At 37.3% G+C, this 12,515-nt stretch overlaps 1 protein-coding gene across 5 annotated transcripts in view; it reads left to right on the top strand.

Annotated features, from left to right (window-relative positions):
- Positions 1-12,515, top strand: part of QTMAN (queuosine-tRNA mannosyltransferase) — a 444,567-nt gene that overhangs the window by 124,534 nt on the left and 307,518 nt on the right. The window contains exon 3 of one of the 5 annotated variants that reach the window (XM_020984732.2): positions 12,284-12,389. The exons of the other annotated variants lie outside the window; for them this stretch is intronic. The gene's annotated coding sequence lies outside the window, so the exon portion shown is untranslated. The remainder of the gene's footprint in view (positions 1-12,283; positions 12,390-12,515) is intronic. 5 annotated transcript variants of the gene reach the window in all.

The raw sequence follows: 12,515 nt of genomic DNA, 5'->3' as shown, positions 1-12,515 counted from the left end.
AGGAAGAAGAAGTTGTCAACAGTGCCAGATTCTGTAGGGGGATAAGACAAGGAGGATAAGTACAGAGGATGAGTACAGAAAAAAGGGCACTCTATTTGAGTATGTGGAAGTCACAGGTGATTATTGAGGGAGCAGGTTCAGTACTATAACAAGGACATGAAGCAAATCATATTGAAAAGGAAGCATTTGTTTAGGCAGCTTTTAAAAAAAAACCTGGCAATGAAAGAAAGGAAGGAGATGATAGTAGCTAAAAGGTCCAAGTCTTTTTGTTTTTTTACAATCTAAGTAAACCATACACACTCATAAGCATTACACCCAGACCAAAGATAGCATAAAATTCTAGTCAAACTTGGTTATTATTAGAGAATCAGTAATAAACCACCTGTACTTTCACTGGCTGTCCTCTATGGCAGCATACTCTTCCTCCTCACTTCCACCTCCTTGGCTTCCTTTAAGTCTCACCCGACTCCCACTGCATGTAGGGCCATTGCCAGTTGTCCTGATCTGTATCTTGCCACTGGACTCAGATGACTCTGGAGGAGACAGTGAGGCTGATGACTTTGACTCACTTAAGCCCAATTCACTTGCAAGTCAAGATGTCACCCTCCTGATGTCATTAGTCCTCTTTGAGAATGAAGGACTAACAACAACAACAACAAAGGCAACTTTCTGTAAGTGTCCTTTCAAGGTCTTCTTTAATACTAATGTCTTCCCTCTGTGGTTACCTACAATTTTCCCAATATATATCTTATGTGTACAGAGTTGTTTGCAAGTTGTTAAACCCGTTAGAATGTAAGTCCCTTGAGGACAGGCTCTGTTTCAGCCTTTCTTTGTATCCCTAGTGTTTATCTTAGTGCCTGGCATATAATAAGTGATTAATAAATGCTTGTTCATTGTTATTGTTCATTTCAGTCATGTCCAGCTATTTGTGACCCCATTTGGGGTTTTCTTGACAAAGATACTGAAGTATATTGCTGTTTCCTTCTACAGCTCATTTGACAAATGAGGAAACTGAGGCAAACAGGGTTAAGTGACTTGCCTAGAATCATATAGCTAGTTCAGTATCTAAGGCAAAATTTGAACTCAGACTTCCTGACTTCAGGCCCACCATTTTTATCCACTGCTCCACCTAGCTGCCCCCTTCTTGATTGACTGTGTTACAAAATGGAACATTTCTTATGTTTTAAACAACAGTTTCCCAATTTTCTCTGCTGAGAGAGGACTGGACTCAGAATTAGACAGGAGAGAATGTTAGTAGAAAGGACAAAGAAGAACACATACCAGTTGGAAGAGCTCCTTCCTTCCATTATCATGATTCCCTACCATGTATAATACTCATTTCTGGTTCTGATGGAAGCAGAATTTACAAAGTAGATAGAACATTTTTTCTTCAATCTAATTGCCAACACACATGGCAGAGTGAAGGTAGTCATCCATTATTACTGGAGAATTTAAGGCAGTTGATGTTGCCTCATTACCTTATGGTATGGTGGAAAGAATATGGGACTTGGAGTTGGGTTTGGATTCCAACTCACAACACTTATTGGCTGTGTGGTTGTGAGCCAGTCACTTGGCTTTTGCTGACAGTTTCTCATTGCAAAATTATCTTAGTAATGCTTTTACTATCTACCCCTAATCTTTTTTTAGTTGTAAGAAAGGTGCTTTGCATAGTATGGTGTGTTATAATAAAGGACTTGTAATGCTTTGTCTGAACCTGAAGAAGTTTCATCTTTTTCTGTCCCTCCTAGGTCAATACTAAGTTGAACAATCAGATGTTTGTTTAAAAATTAGTACCCTCTTTTGATTGTTTTTGACCCAAGGTCAACATTTTTCATAATTTTTTGAGTTGTTAAAACTTACCAATTTTTGACCTGATTATTATTGAATCAACAAGTCAATCAACAAGCTAATGTTTATTTTGCATCTTATGTATGTGCCGAATTCTGTGCCATCCACTAGGGATATAAAAACAAAACAGTCCCTGCCCTTGAGGAGCTTAGAGTTCTATCAGGGGGACAACATATATACATAACAGCAAATACAAAATATATAGGAGATAAATACAAAATAATTTTTGGGAGACACTAGTACCTGAGAAGATTGAGAAAGAAGTCATGTTAGGAGGTGGCATGGAAATTGACCTTTGAGGGGAGGTAGGGAAAGGCTGCTGTAGTGTGCTGGGTTTGAAGACTCATCTTCCTGAGTTCAAATCTGGCCTCAGACACTTAGCTATGTGACCCTGGGCAAGTCACTTTACCCTGTTTGCCTCAGTTTCCTCATCTGTCAAATGAGCTGGAGAAGGAAATAGCAATATGCTTTAGTATCTTTGCCAAGAAAACCCCAAATGGGGTTACAAAGAATTGGATATGATTCAAAAATAACTGAAAAACAGCAACAAGGGATCATAAGATGGTAGTGAAGATGAGCATATTTTAGGCATGGGTTCTGTGCAAAGATGAAGAAACAAGAGATGGAATTTGATATAGGAGGAACAGTTAGTGGTCTAGTTCTTAGAGTTTAAGAGTTTGTGGATGGGAGTAATGTATAAAAGGTTTATAAAGTAGACTAGAATCAGTTTGTGAAGGTCTTCAGATGCTAAAGGGTAGAGTTTGTATTTTATCCTATTGGTGATAGAGAACCATTGAGTTTCTTGAGCAGGAGAGTGACATTAGACCGGTGCATTAGGAATATGACTTGGGCAACTGAGTGGAGGATAAATTGGAATGTATGAATCTTGGGGCAGGGAGACCAGTTAGGAAGCTGTTACCATATGTGAAAGGTGATAGGGGATTTGAATTGGGGTAGTTATGCTTTGAATGGAAAGAAGGATATGAATATGAAAGATGTCAGTCTTGTTGAGTGGTTGGATATGGGGGATATGGGAGAATGAAGAGTTGGGGATGACTCAGATTTCAAACCTGGGTAACTAGAAAAATAGTGGTATTCTCAGCAGAAATAGGAAAGGGAGTTAGAGGGATGGATTTGGGAGTAAAGATATTTTATTCTGGACATGCTGTTGAATGGGAAATGTCTGATAGGTGTTTAGTGATGACTTGAACTCAGGAAGGAGACTAGGACTGAAATATTTAAATCTTGAAGTTATCTGCATAGAGATTACTATTGAACCCAAGGGAGCTAATGAAATAATGAAGGCATAGTATGTTGGGAGAAAAGAAGAGAGGGTCCAAGATAGAGCCTTAGTGTAGATCCTTAGTTAGAAGTCAGGAAATGAATATTAATCCAGCAAAGGAGACCAAAAAGGTACACCTGGACCAGTAAGACAACCAAACAACAGATCATGAAAACCTAGAGAGGAGAGATGACTTAGGAGAAGTTAGTCACAAATGTCAATTACTGTGGAGAGGTCAGGAAGGATGAGAACTGAGACCATTACTCTCCTTCCCCACTACCCATCCACCCACCCATCACCCCCTACCCCTATTAAATAGGTCATTGGTTGCTTGGGAGACAGTAGTATCAGTGGAGTGCTGCTGTCAGAAACAAGATTGCATGGGGCTGAGAACTGAGTAAAAAGGTTGAAAGAGGTAGGATAGTAGGTTAAGGGGATGAACAAAATAAGTGAAAGTTTTTATAGATTCATGGCAACTTTGATAGGTTTATAGACAACTTAAGATGCACATCTATTATGAATAGTACTTATTCATTGGCTAAAATAAACTCTTTAAATAATTTTATATTCTTGCATTGAGAAAGAATCACCTCTATAAAAGATTTTCTCCCAGTTAGTCCTCCCACCACTATTTAGGGTGGCAGTGCATTACAATGAAAAGTACATTGGCTCTGGAGTCACAGGAGCTAGATCCAAAACCTGTCTCTATAGCTTACTACTTACGTCACCTTGGGCAAACAACAACTTCCCTTAGCTTCAGTTTTCTTATCTGTGAAAGGAGAGAGTTGGACTAGATGGCCTGTGAGGTCCCTTCTGGCTCTTGATTTGTGATTTCATGATCATGTGTCATCCCCCCTTTCCCTCCCGTACAGAACAACTGTATATCAGTGTCATTCTTCTGAAAATACTTTATAGAAAACTTTACTTCGTGTGTGTATTGTTTAGTACTTTAAAGAGCCCTGATTTCATTGGTGTAAGTGCTCCCCTACCATCATAGATTGCAATCCCTCCATACCTCTAAGCCATTGACTCCTGAATTTTTAACTCAAGTCTTCCCCTCTTTTCTGTGCATGAGACCTGTATTTCCAAATTTCTGAAGGACATTTTCTTTCTCCATTTATTCCCATGCTCTTTAGTATTTTTAATAGAAATGGGTGCTGTATTTTTTTCAAAAGCTTTTTCTGCCTGTATTGAGGCAGATGAGGCATATGATTTCTATTGTTTTTGTTACTGATATGGTTAGTTATGCTGCTAGTTTTCCTAATATTGAAACTGCCCTGCATTCCTGGTATAAATCCCACCTGGTCATAGTGTATTATTATCCTGGTGATAAATTACTGTAATCTCTTTGCTAATATTTTATTTAAAATTTTTGCATTAATATAGTCATTAAAGAAATTGGTTTATAATTTTCTTTCTTGGTTTGGCTCTTCCTGGTTTAGGTATCAGCACCATATTTGTGTCATAAAAAATGTTATTTTTCCACCTATTTTTCCAAATAGTTTATATGGTATAGAATTAGTTCTTTAAATGTTTGGTAGAATTCACTTTGGTAGAAATCTGGCCCTGGAGATTCTAAAGGACTTGCTTATTGGACATCCTTTTAGCACTGCAAACTCAACATGTACTAAACTGAATTTGTTCATTTTCTCCTAAAGATCACTCTCTTTGGACTTCGTTATTTCTTTCAGTAGCACCACCACTCCTCAGTCTCCTACTTCTGAACCCTTGGTGTTAATTTTTACTTTTTCCTCAATTTCACATTTCTACAACCTGTTCAACCCATTATGTCAAATCTACCCCACCCCTTTTTCTACTATAGTACAAGTTCCTTATTCCTGGATTATTGTAATAGCCTCTCATTTCTAACTTCTAGTCCATAACTTCCAATCATCCTGCATATAACTGAGTATCACTTTTTTTTCTTATTCACAAATCTCTTCATGTTTATCTTCCAAAATTCTTCCATGACTTACCTGTTGCCTACTGAATAAAAGTCAGATTCCATTCAAGGTTCTGTGCATTTTACCCCTACCTACCTTTTTTCTTCACTTGAACTGGATGCTCCTTTCTCCGTTGGAACATGCTCTCACAAGAATTAATCCATCCCCATTCTTTAAAATGTAACTCAACTGTGACTTCCTCCTTGAAGATTTCCTTTATCCCTTCTCTCAGGAGTAATGATGACCTTTTCAGCTTCAGACTTCCCATAGTACTTTGTTTTGAAACTCTCTAATCCACTTCATAGGATCATCATAGGATCATAGATATAAAGCTTGAAGGGACCTTATAGGTCATCCACTACAAAACACTACGTCCACTACATATGTTACACTACATCCACTACATCCCTCATTTTGCAGATGAAGAATGAAGAGCGTGAGAGGTTAAGTGACTTGCCAAAAACCATAGAGATAGTGAGTAGCACAAGTAAGAAATATTTATTAGATTGTTTTAAACTACTTTTGTATGTGACACATTCCCCTCTGCTTAATCAGTGTCAATTGAACTGAATTGAGATGTATTCCTTTAGTAATACAATCAGCATGAGCTTTTCAGGCTCTGTGACTACTTGGATGCTTCTAGTTTGGCAGCATTGTAGGTTTACCTTGGTTAAATAAGACTATTTTTCTTAAAAGGTATCTGAAAATCTGTGAAGGAAGTTTTAAGTTTTGAGTCAAACATCTTTAATTAAAAATTTATTGGCTAGTTTTCAGTAAGTTGCTTTGTGAAGGATGTTAGTAGGAAATCAGTTGTTTGTTATAAGACTAATACTTTGAGTTAATAATAAACAAAGAATTTCCATTCAACTTAATATGCCCAGGCTCTTGGTTAAACAAAACTATTTCCTAATTCTTGTTATACATAGAGTGGCCTAAGTTTATGAAAAATGCATATTTGGTTTCATTGACAAGACAGAGATTTTGTGATATTTTTATTTTGTATGTATTTCTTAAGAGGATATCTTATTTTTTGGTAGCCTCTTATGACTAAGAGCATGTGATATGCCATCTTAGTTGGCATTTTAGTATTTTAAGAATTTCTTTCTAGAATGACAGCTTCCTTTTTTTCTACAGTCATCCAAATAGACATGTACATAGAACACAGACGTGTACATAGAATCATTGACACCAAGAGGTCATTTCTACATCTCTTTGCTTCAAGGCAGAACTGCTTTTAACTGTCCTGGAAGAAAGTTATCTAACCCTTCCTTAAAAATTTTCAGAAGAATAACATCTCTTTTGCAGCGTGGTCCAGTATCTCAGTATCCTCATTAACATAGAGTTCTTGCTAATGTCGAGCCTAATTCTCATCAGGTACAATTTAAATCCATATCTCATGTGAGATCTTTAGTGCACAGTGACAGCTGTCCACCATCTCTTATGTCATATCCTTTATGTGTTGTGTGATTTCTCATGATCACTTCTTTTTTATGATGGTAGAGATGTTAGTATCTTAATTATTAAAGCAGCTTGTGCAAAAGTGGAATTCATCTTTAAGCAGGAAGTGTACCCAGATAACTGGAACTCATATTTTCTATCTGAGCAGTTCACAGTCATAGAAAATAAAAGAATACATTTTAATATTCAAAAACAGTCCTGAGAGAAAGAGTTCTTGCTCATTTACTACCTAGACAAAATATTTCCCTAGGTCTGTAGGGCAAGACCTTTATGGCTACTGAGCTGTCTTACCTCTTAGAAGGTACCATGTTCTTAAATATCTCTAAAGTATGATTCAGTATTTCTCAGTGATTTCTTCTTTTAAACAGCCTTATTTTTGTTGTTTTACATTTTGCCACTCTTTGAAGCCAATTTAATACATTGATTGATGATTATCTCATGGGTACATTATTCACCTGATAGATGCACATTGTAGTTCATCTCTCTCTCCTTGCCCTGTGCTATTTTTTTTCGCATTTCTTTCTATAAATTGTCCTATGGGATCCACCCAAGATTCTGGAAAAGTTTCTTTGGGCATTTTATTATTTTGTGCCATGAGTATGACACTTGGGCCACCTGTATCTGTATCTGTTTGGATGAACATTTTGCAATTGGGCTATCTCCTCTTCTAGCCATGCATGTCCTCAAATAATGAAGTTTATGACCCTTCTTTTGTGCAGTAATAATCAGTAATATATTGTAGCTTACCTACTCTCCCCCCTGGACCCCCAACGTATTTCTTTCTGTTGGCCTTTGGACCAGCCATAATTGTTCTCAGTCTATGGTATTCCATCGTTTGTAGCCATACAACATCACTGGGAGAATCAGGAGGCAACCAGGTGGATAAAGTGATGGTCTTGGAGTCAAAATGACTTGAATTCAAAGCCAGCCTCAGATACTTAATAGCTGTGTGACTTTGGGCAAGTCACTTAATATCTGTCTGCCTCAGTTTCTTCATCTGTAAAATGTGGTTAATAATAATACCTGCCTCCCAGGGTTGTTGTGAGGCTAAGATGAGATAATATTTGCAAACTTTGAAGTTTAATATAAATGCTAGCTATTCTTCTTATATTGATATTAAAAAGATGTACTTTGGTGGCAAGGGAGAATGTTGAAATCATTGCTCTGATAATACAATATCTTTCTAATGGGGAAGAAAAAGATGAGCTATATTGAGACTGATGATAAGTATTGATAAGCAACTAATTAGCTATTTTAGGTTTTAAGAATATATGTACAGAAAAGATGGAAACATGAGTAGCTAGCCAAGGATAAAAACTAAGGAGCAGTAAGATTTAGTGAAAAGAGTCTAGTATTTGGTTCCAGCTTTCTCACTAATTGTATGACAACAAATAACTAACTCTTCTGAGCTTGTTTCCTCATCTGTGAATTTATTTGATCAATAATACACAACTTACTTCCCAGGGTTTTTTGTGAAGAAAGAGCTTGTCAACCCTTAAGCACTATGTAAATGTGAGTTAGTGATATTATTGCCACTATCACCACCACCTGCACCACCAGCACCACTGAAATGAAAGTGCCGCTTCTCAAGGTACCAAAAACATAGATTGGATTGCTGAGTTACTGTGAGTGGTCTTTGAAAAATTATGAAGAATGATGGAGGGTTTCATAGAACTATTATGCTGGTTTTCTAAAAGGTGAGGAAGAGGGATTCCTCAAATTATAGGAAAATAAGTCTGACTTTGATCCTGGGTAAAATTCTAGAACACATTTTTAAAGAGTTAATTTGGGAGTACCTAGAAGGGGATAGCCTCAACCAGAATAAGACTAACTTTATTTTTTTTTTTTGACAAATTTACAAGACTCTTAGATAAAAGAATACCATAGACCTAGCAAGACATTTTACAAAGTCTGTCATCATAAATTCTTGAAGACAGGGTGGAAAGATAAGAGCTAGGTCATAATATACTTAGGTAGATTTTGGAACAAGTTGAATTGACCTTACCCAAACAATGCTAATTAATTATTCATTGTTAATTTGAGAAAAGTCTCTTTTATCCAAAGGAAGAAAGAAAGAAAGAAATCAAATATGTAAATAGACAATTTCACATGTAAATGGTAGATTGGGGGGGGGGGAAGTGGGCTGCAAGGTCTACATGCATTAACAGTATAACATAGTAACCAAAACAGCTCATGAGTTCTTGGGCTTCATTGATAAAAAGTCAGTCTGTAAAATGAGGTTTGTATCTGAACTAATTAGTTTGTTAGCTATTACCTTTGCTCCTCTTACATTACATCTGGCATTTTCACTTGTGTTTGTCATATTTTGGGAAGGACCTTGGGGAGCTATACAGTGACCAAGAGGATGAGAGAACTTGCAACCAATTCATTGCTATTTGTGTGCCCAACTTTGTATTATGTTCTGGGGATATAATGACAAAAACATTACCCTGCCTACTGCAAAGAAACTTAGATTCTGCCATATCATGTGAACGTTAGCTGAAGAAACTGAAGCCTGGAGCCAGAAAAAGTTAGTGGGCCACAGTGGCCGTCTTTTAGAATTCGAAGGGAGAAGGTCCTTAGGATTTAGCAGGTGGCTAAGACAGCAATTCAGGTAGCTATAAGTACATATATAATGTTTATTAGAGAGTTTCTAAACAGATGTGTGAAATCTTAAGGGGAAGCTTTTTTGTTTTTTTGACCACCCAATAGCTTAGGGAAGGTTTCAAAGGGGAAATGGAATTTAAGCTGGGTTTTAGAGGAAAGTGATCGAGAGAGGGATGGAGGGCATGTTAAGAATTGGGAACCACATGGCGTAAAAGTATAGCTTTGGAGGAGGGTATTTGGGAGGGAGAGAGAAAAAGTACTCTTTCTTTAGGGCATAGAGTATGTGGAAAATAGTAACATGAAATTGTGGAAAAGGGAATCTTCCCTAGCAGGTAGAAGGCCTTGAATTCCGTTGAGGAGTTTAAACTACCCAGAAGGCAATAGAAATTTACCAGAGTTTTTTTTTTTTAATCAGAGTAACACAACCAGATTTGTGCATGCGGAAGCTTATTCTGGCTTGGGAAGAATGGATCAGAAGAGGGAGAGACTGGGAATGGGAGAACTATTAGGAAGCTTTGGTAATAACTTTGCTAGGTATTAATCAAGTTCTGTCCTGTGATGGTAGCAGTGGGAATAGAGATGATGGGAGCTTGTGTAGCAATCTAATTGACTGTACTTGATAATTGATTAGATATAAGAGGTGAGAAAGAGGAAAGAGATAGCTCTAAGAGCATTTGTCCGTAAGGGGACCTGGGAGACTGAGTAGATGGTGCTCTGCTGGCACAAATTATTCTATCAATCAACAAGCATTTATTAATTTTTTTTTTGTCCTGCTGTTTTCCAGGTACTGGGCTAGGTGCTAGGAATAGAGAAATAAAAATGAAATTGTCCTTGCCCTCAGAGAGGTTACTATCTGTTAGGAGAAACTATGTGTTACAAGTAAATATGAGAGGGGAAGGAAGGTACTAACAGTTCTGGTGATCAGTAAAGGCCTTGTGTAAGATGTGATGCTTGAACTTAGCTTTGAAAAAAGCTAGGAGATTGTAAGATGCAAAAGTAAGAAAGGTATGGAAATGATAGGTTTGTCTTTGGAAAGGCATGGGGTTGGAAGACTTAATGTTGTGTCTGAGGGTTAGTTAGCAAGCTGCCCAGGTTGTCTGAAACAATGAATAAATGAAAAAACATAAATTAAGTATCTATCATATGCCATATATTGTTCTAGGGTTACAAAGAGAAAAGCCAAGCAGTTGCTGCTCTCAAAGAACTCACATTCTTTTTTTTCCTTTTTTTTTGGGGGGGCTAGGCAATGGGGTTAAGTGACTTGCCCAGGGTCACACAGCTAGTAAGTAAGTGTTATATGTCTGAGGTCAGATTTGAACTCAGGTCCTCCTAAATCCAGGGTTGGTGCTCTATCCACTGCACCACCTAGCTGCCCCCCAGGAGCTCACATTCTAATGAGAGAAAATACACGCAGGAGATTCTAGCCACAGGCTAGATGGAAAGGCACCATAGTCATGTTTAGAGTGCATCAGCAAAGCAGGTGCTAATAAAAGAGGTATGGAAAGGTCAATTGAAAGCAGGGATAAGAATGTCAGAATGAATTGTGGGGTTCAGGAGAAAGATAATGACCTGGTTTTTGAAAGGTGCTGATGTCCTGAAGGAAGCTGGAGAAATCAATCTAGAGCTCAGGAGAGAAGTCGAGGCTAGGGTCATGCATTTAGTGTCATTTGCATTGAGGTGGCAGTTGGAGGCATGGAATTAAGTGAGATTCGCAAGGGAAAGAGTGTAGACTGAGGAAAGAGGAGAATCAAAGACATACTCTTTGAGTCCCCATAGCCTCTCACAGCTTCTCTCCTTGCAGGCATTCCATTGTCTCTCGAGAAATGTTCTCTAGTCACCAAATAAAAGCTGGCAGTGATTCAAATGGATGGTGAATACCCCCAAACCAATCTGTGCTAGACCCATTACCACCTGTGCTATCAGTTTCTCACTCACTACAGCTGGTCCCTTCAGTGCCTGGAATTTCCAAAGGGAACCTCTCCCAAAATGTGAATATCATTCCTTATCCTCCCTTTGTTTTCTTAGCCCAGCTGGGATCTGATGATATGCCATACTTTCCATCTTCACTAGAGAGGATGGGGCTAAGTTGAGAACTGGATTGTGTATGCTGCTAGTGATTAATATCATAAAAGAATTAGGAGCAAATAGGGGGTTTCATAAGTCATGTATTAGTGAACCTTTTAGACCAGAATTATTAATAAAGCAATGATGGTCTTATACACAACTGTCTGGGTTATTAGCTTTCAGCACCACTTAGTAGAATGAAAATGTCGTTGACCAGTAAAGGTATGTTTGTTGGTTTGTAAAAACTGATAATCTCTTAGTTATTTAATGTCATTATAAATAGGTCTAATGTCTCCAAATTGGTTCTACAGAAGTGTAGTATTGGGTACAGTGACTTTGCAGGGGGCCAGTTAAGTTCCATAGAAAAATGTTATAAATGGGCAGTCAGCCAAATGATGTTACAGTGGGGTTTAGTGACATTATGTCAGGGTTTGGTTATACTTTACTAAGGATTTAATATGGTGAAGTGATATTGATTAGGGCAACATTATATAGGGTATGCTTTTATTTGTATTTTGTCACGTGGTTTAAAGCCTTGTTTTTTAACCAAGTGAAAGGATATGAATTGAAAATTATCTTTGAAAATAAATTATTTTTTAGAAAATGCTATTTCAGGTGAGGGCACTGATAAATGTGTGCTAATATTGTCATTTTACTGAGTACTTGTTACTTCTTATAATGGAAATTAGCAGTCTATAATTTCCTTGAATCTACCTTATCTGGCTGAGTCAGTGTACAGAATAAAGTTTGTTCTTAATGAAAAAAAACAAAACAAAACAAAATTGATAATCTCTGCTGATTACAAATGTTGAGGTATCAGAACCCTAATATTGCTCCAAGAAAAAAAATTCTTTCTCTTCTAAATTTACTTCTTAAATGTAATTATAAATCAATATTTGCCTTTCAATTTGAATACTACTATATACCTATTTAGGAAGCCCCTTCATCAGGGTCAGCTTAATTTTTTAAGGTAGTAAAAATAGGAAACTGTCACTTATTTGTGAAAGCAGAATATTTGCCATGTTTCAACTGATTTTTGAAGCTATCTTAACAAGAAAACTTCTTTATTTCTCATTAGCAGATTCCTGCTTCTAGAACTTTAAGCCTCAAGAAATTGCATGGTAAAGATTTTTTGTAGCCTTAAAGAAGAAAGAATTCGAATACCCAAACCTGGCCACTCTGTTGGGGTCAGTATAACTTGTAGTAGATAAACCTGCATATTTACTTTTTTTTTTCTTTTCTTTTTGTCTTTGTGGCTAAGCAATGGGGTTAAGTGGCTTGCCCAGGGTCACACAGCTAGTAATTGTTAAGTG

This window comes from Phascolarctos cinereus, unplaced genomic scaffold (genome assembly GCF_003287225.1).
Source record: "Phascolarctos cinereus isolate Bilbo 61053 unplaced genomic scaffold, phaCin_HiC Scaffold_726;HRSCAF=1367, whole genome shotgun sequence".
Classification (NCBI taxonomy): domain Eukaryota; kingdom Metazoa; phylum Chordata; class Mammalia; order Diprotodontia; family Phascolarctidae; genus Phascolarctos; species Phascolarctos cinereus.
The sequence above is the reverse complement of the archived record's forward strand: the minus strand, read 5'-3'. Positions and strand labels throughout refer to the sequence as shown.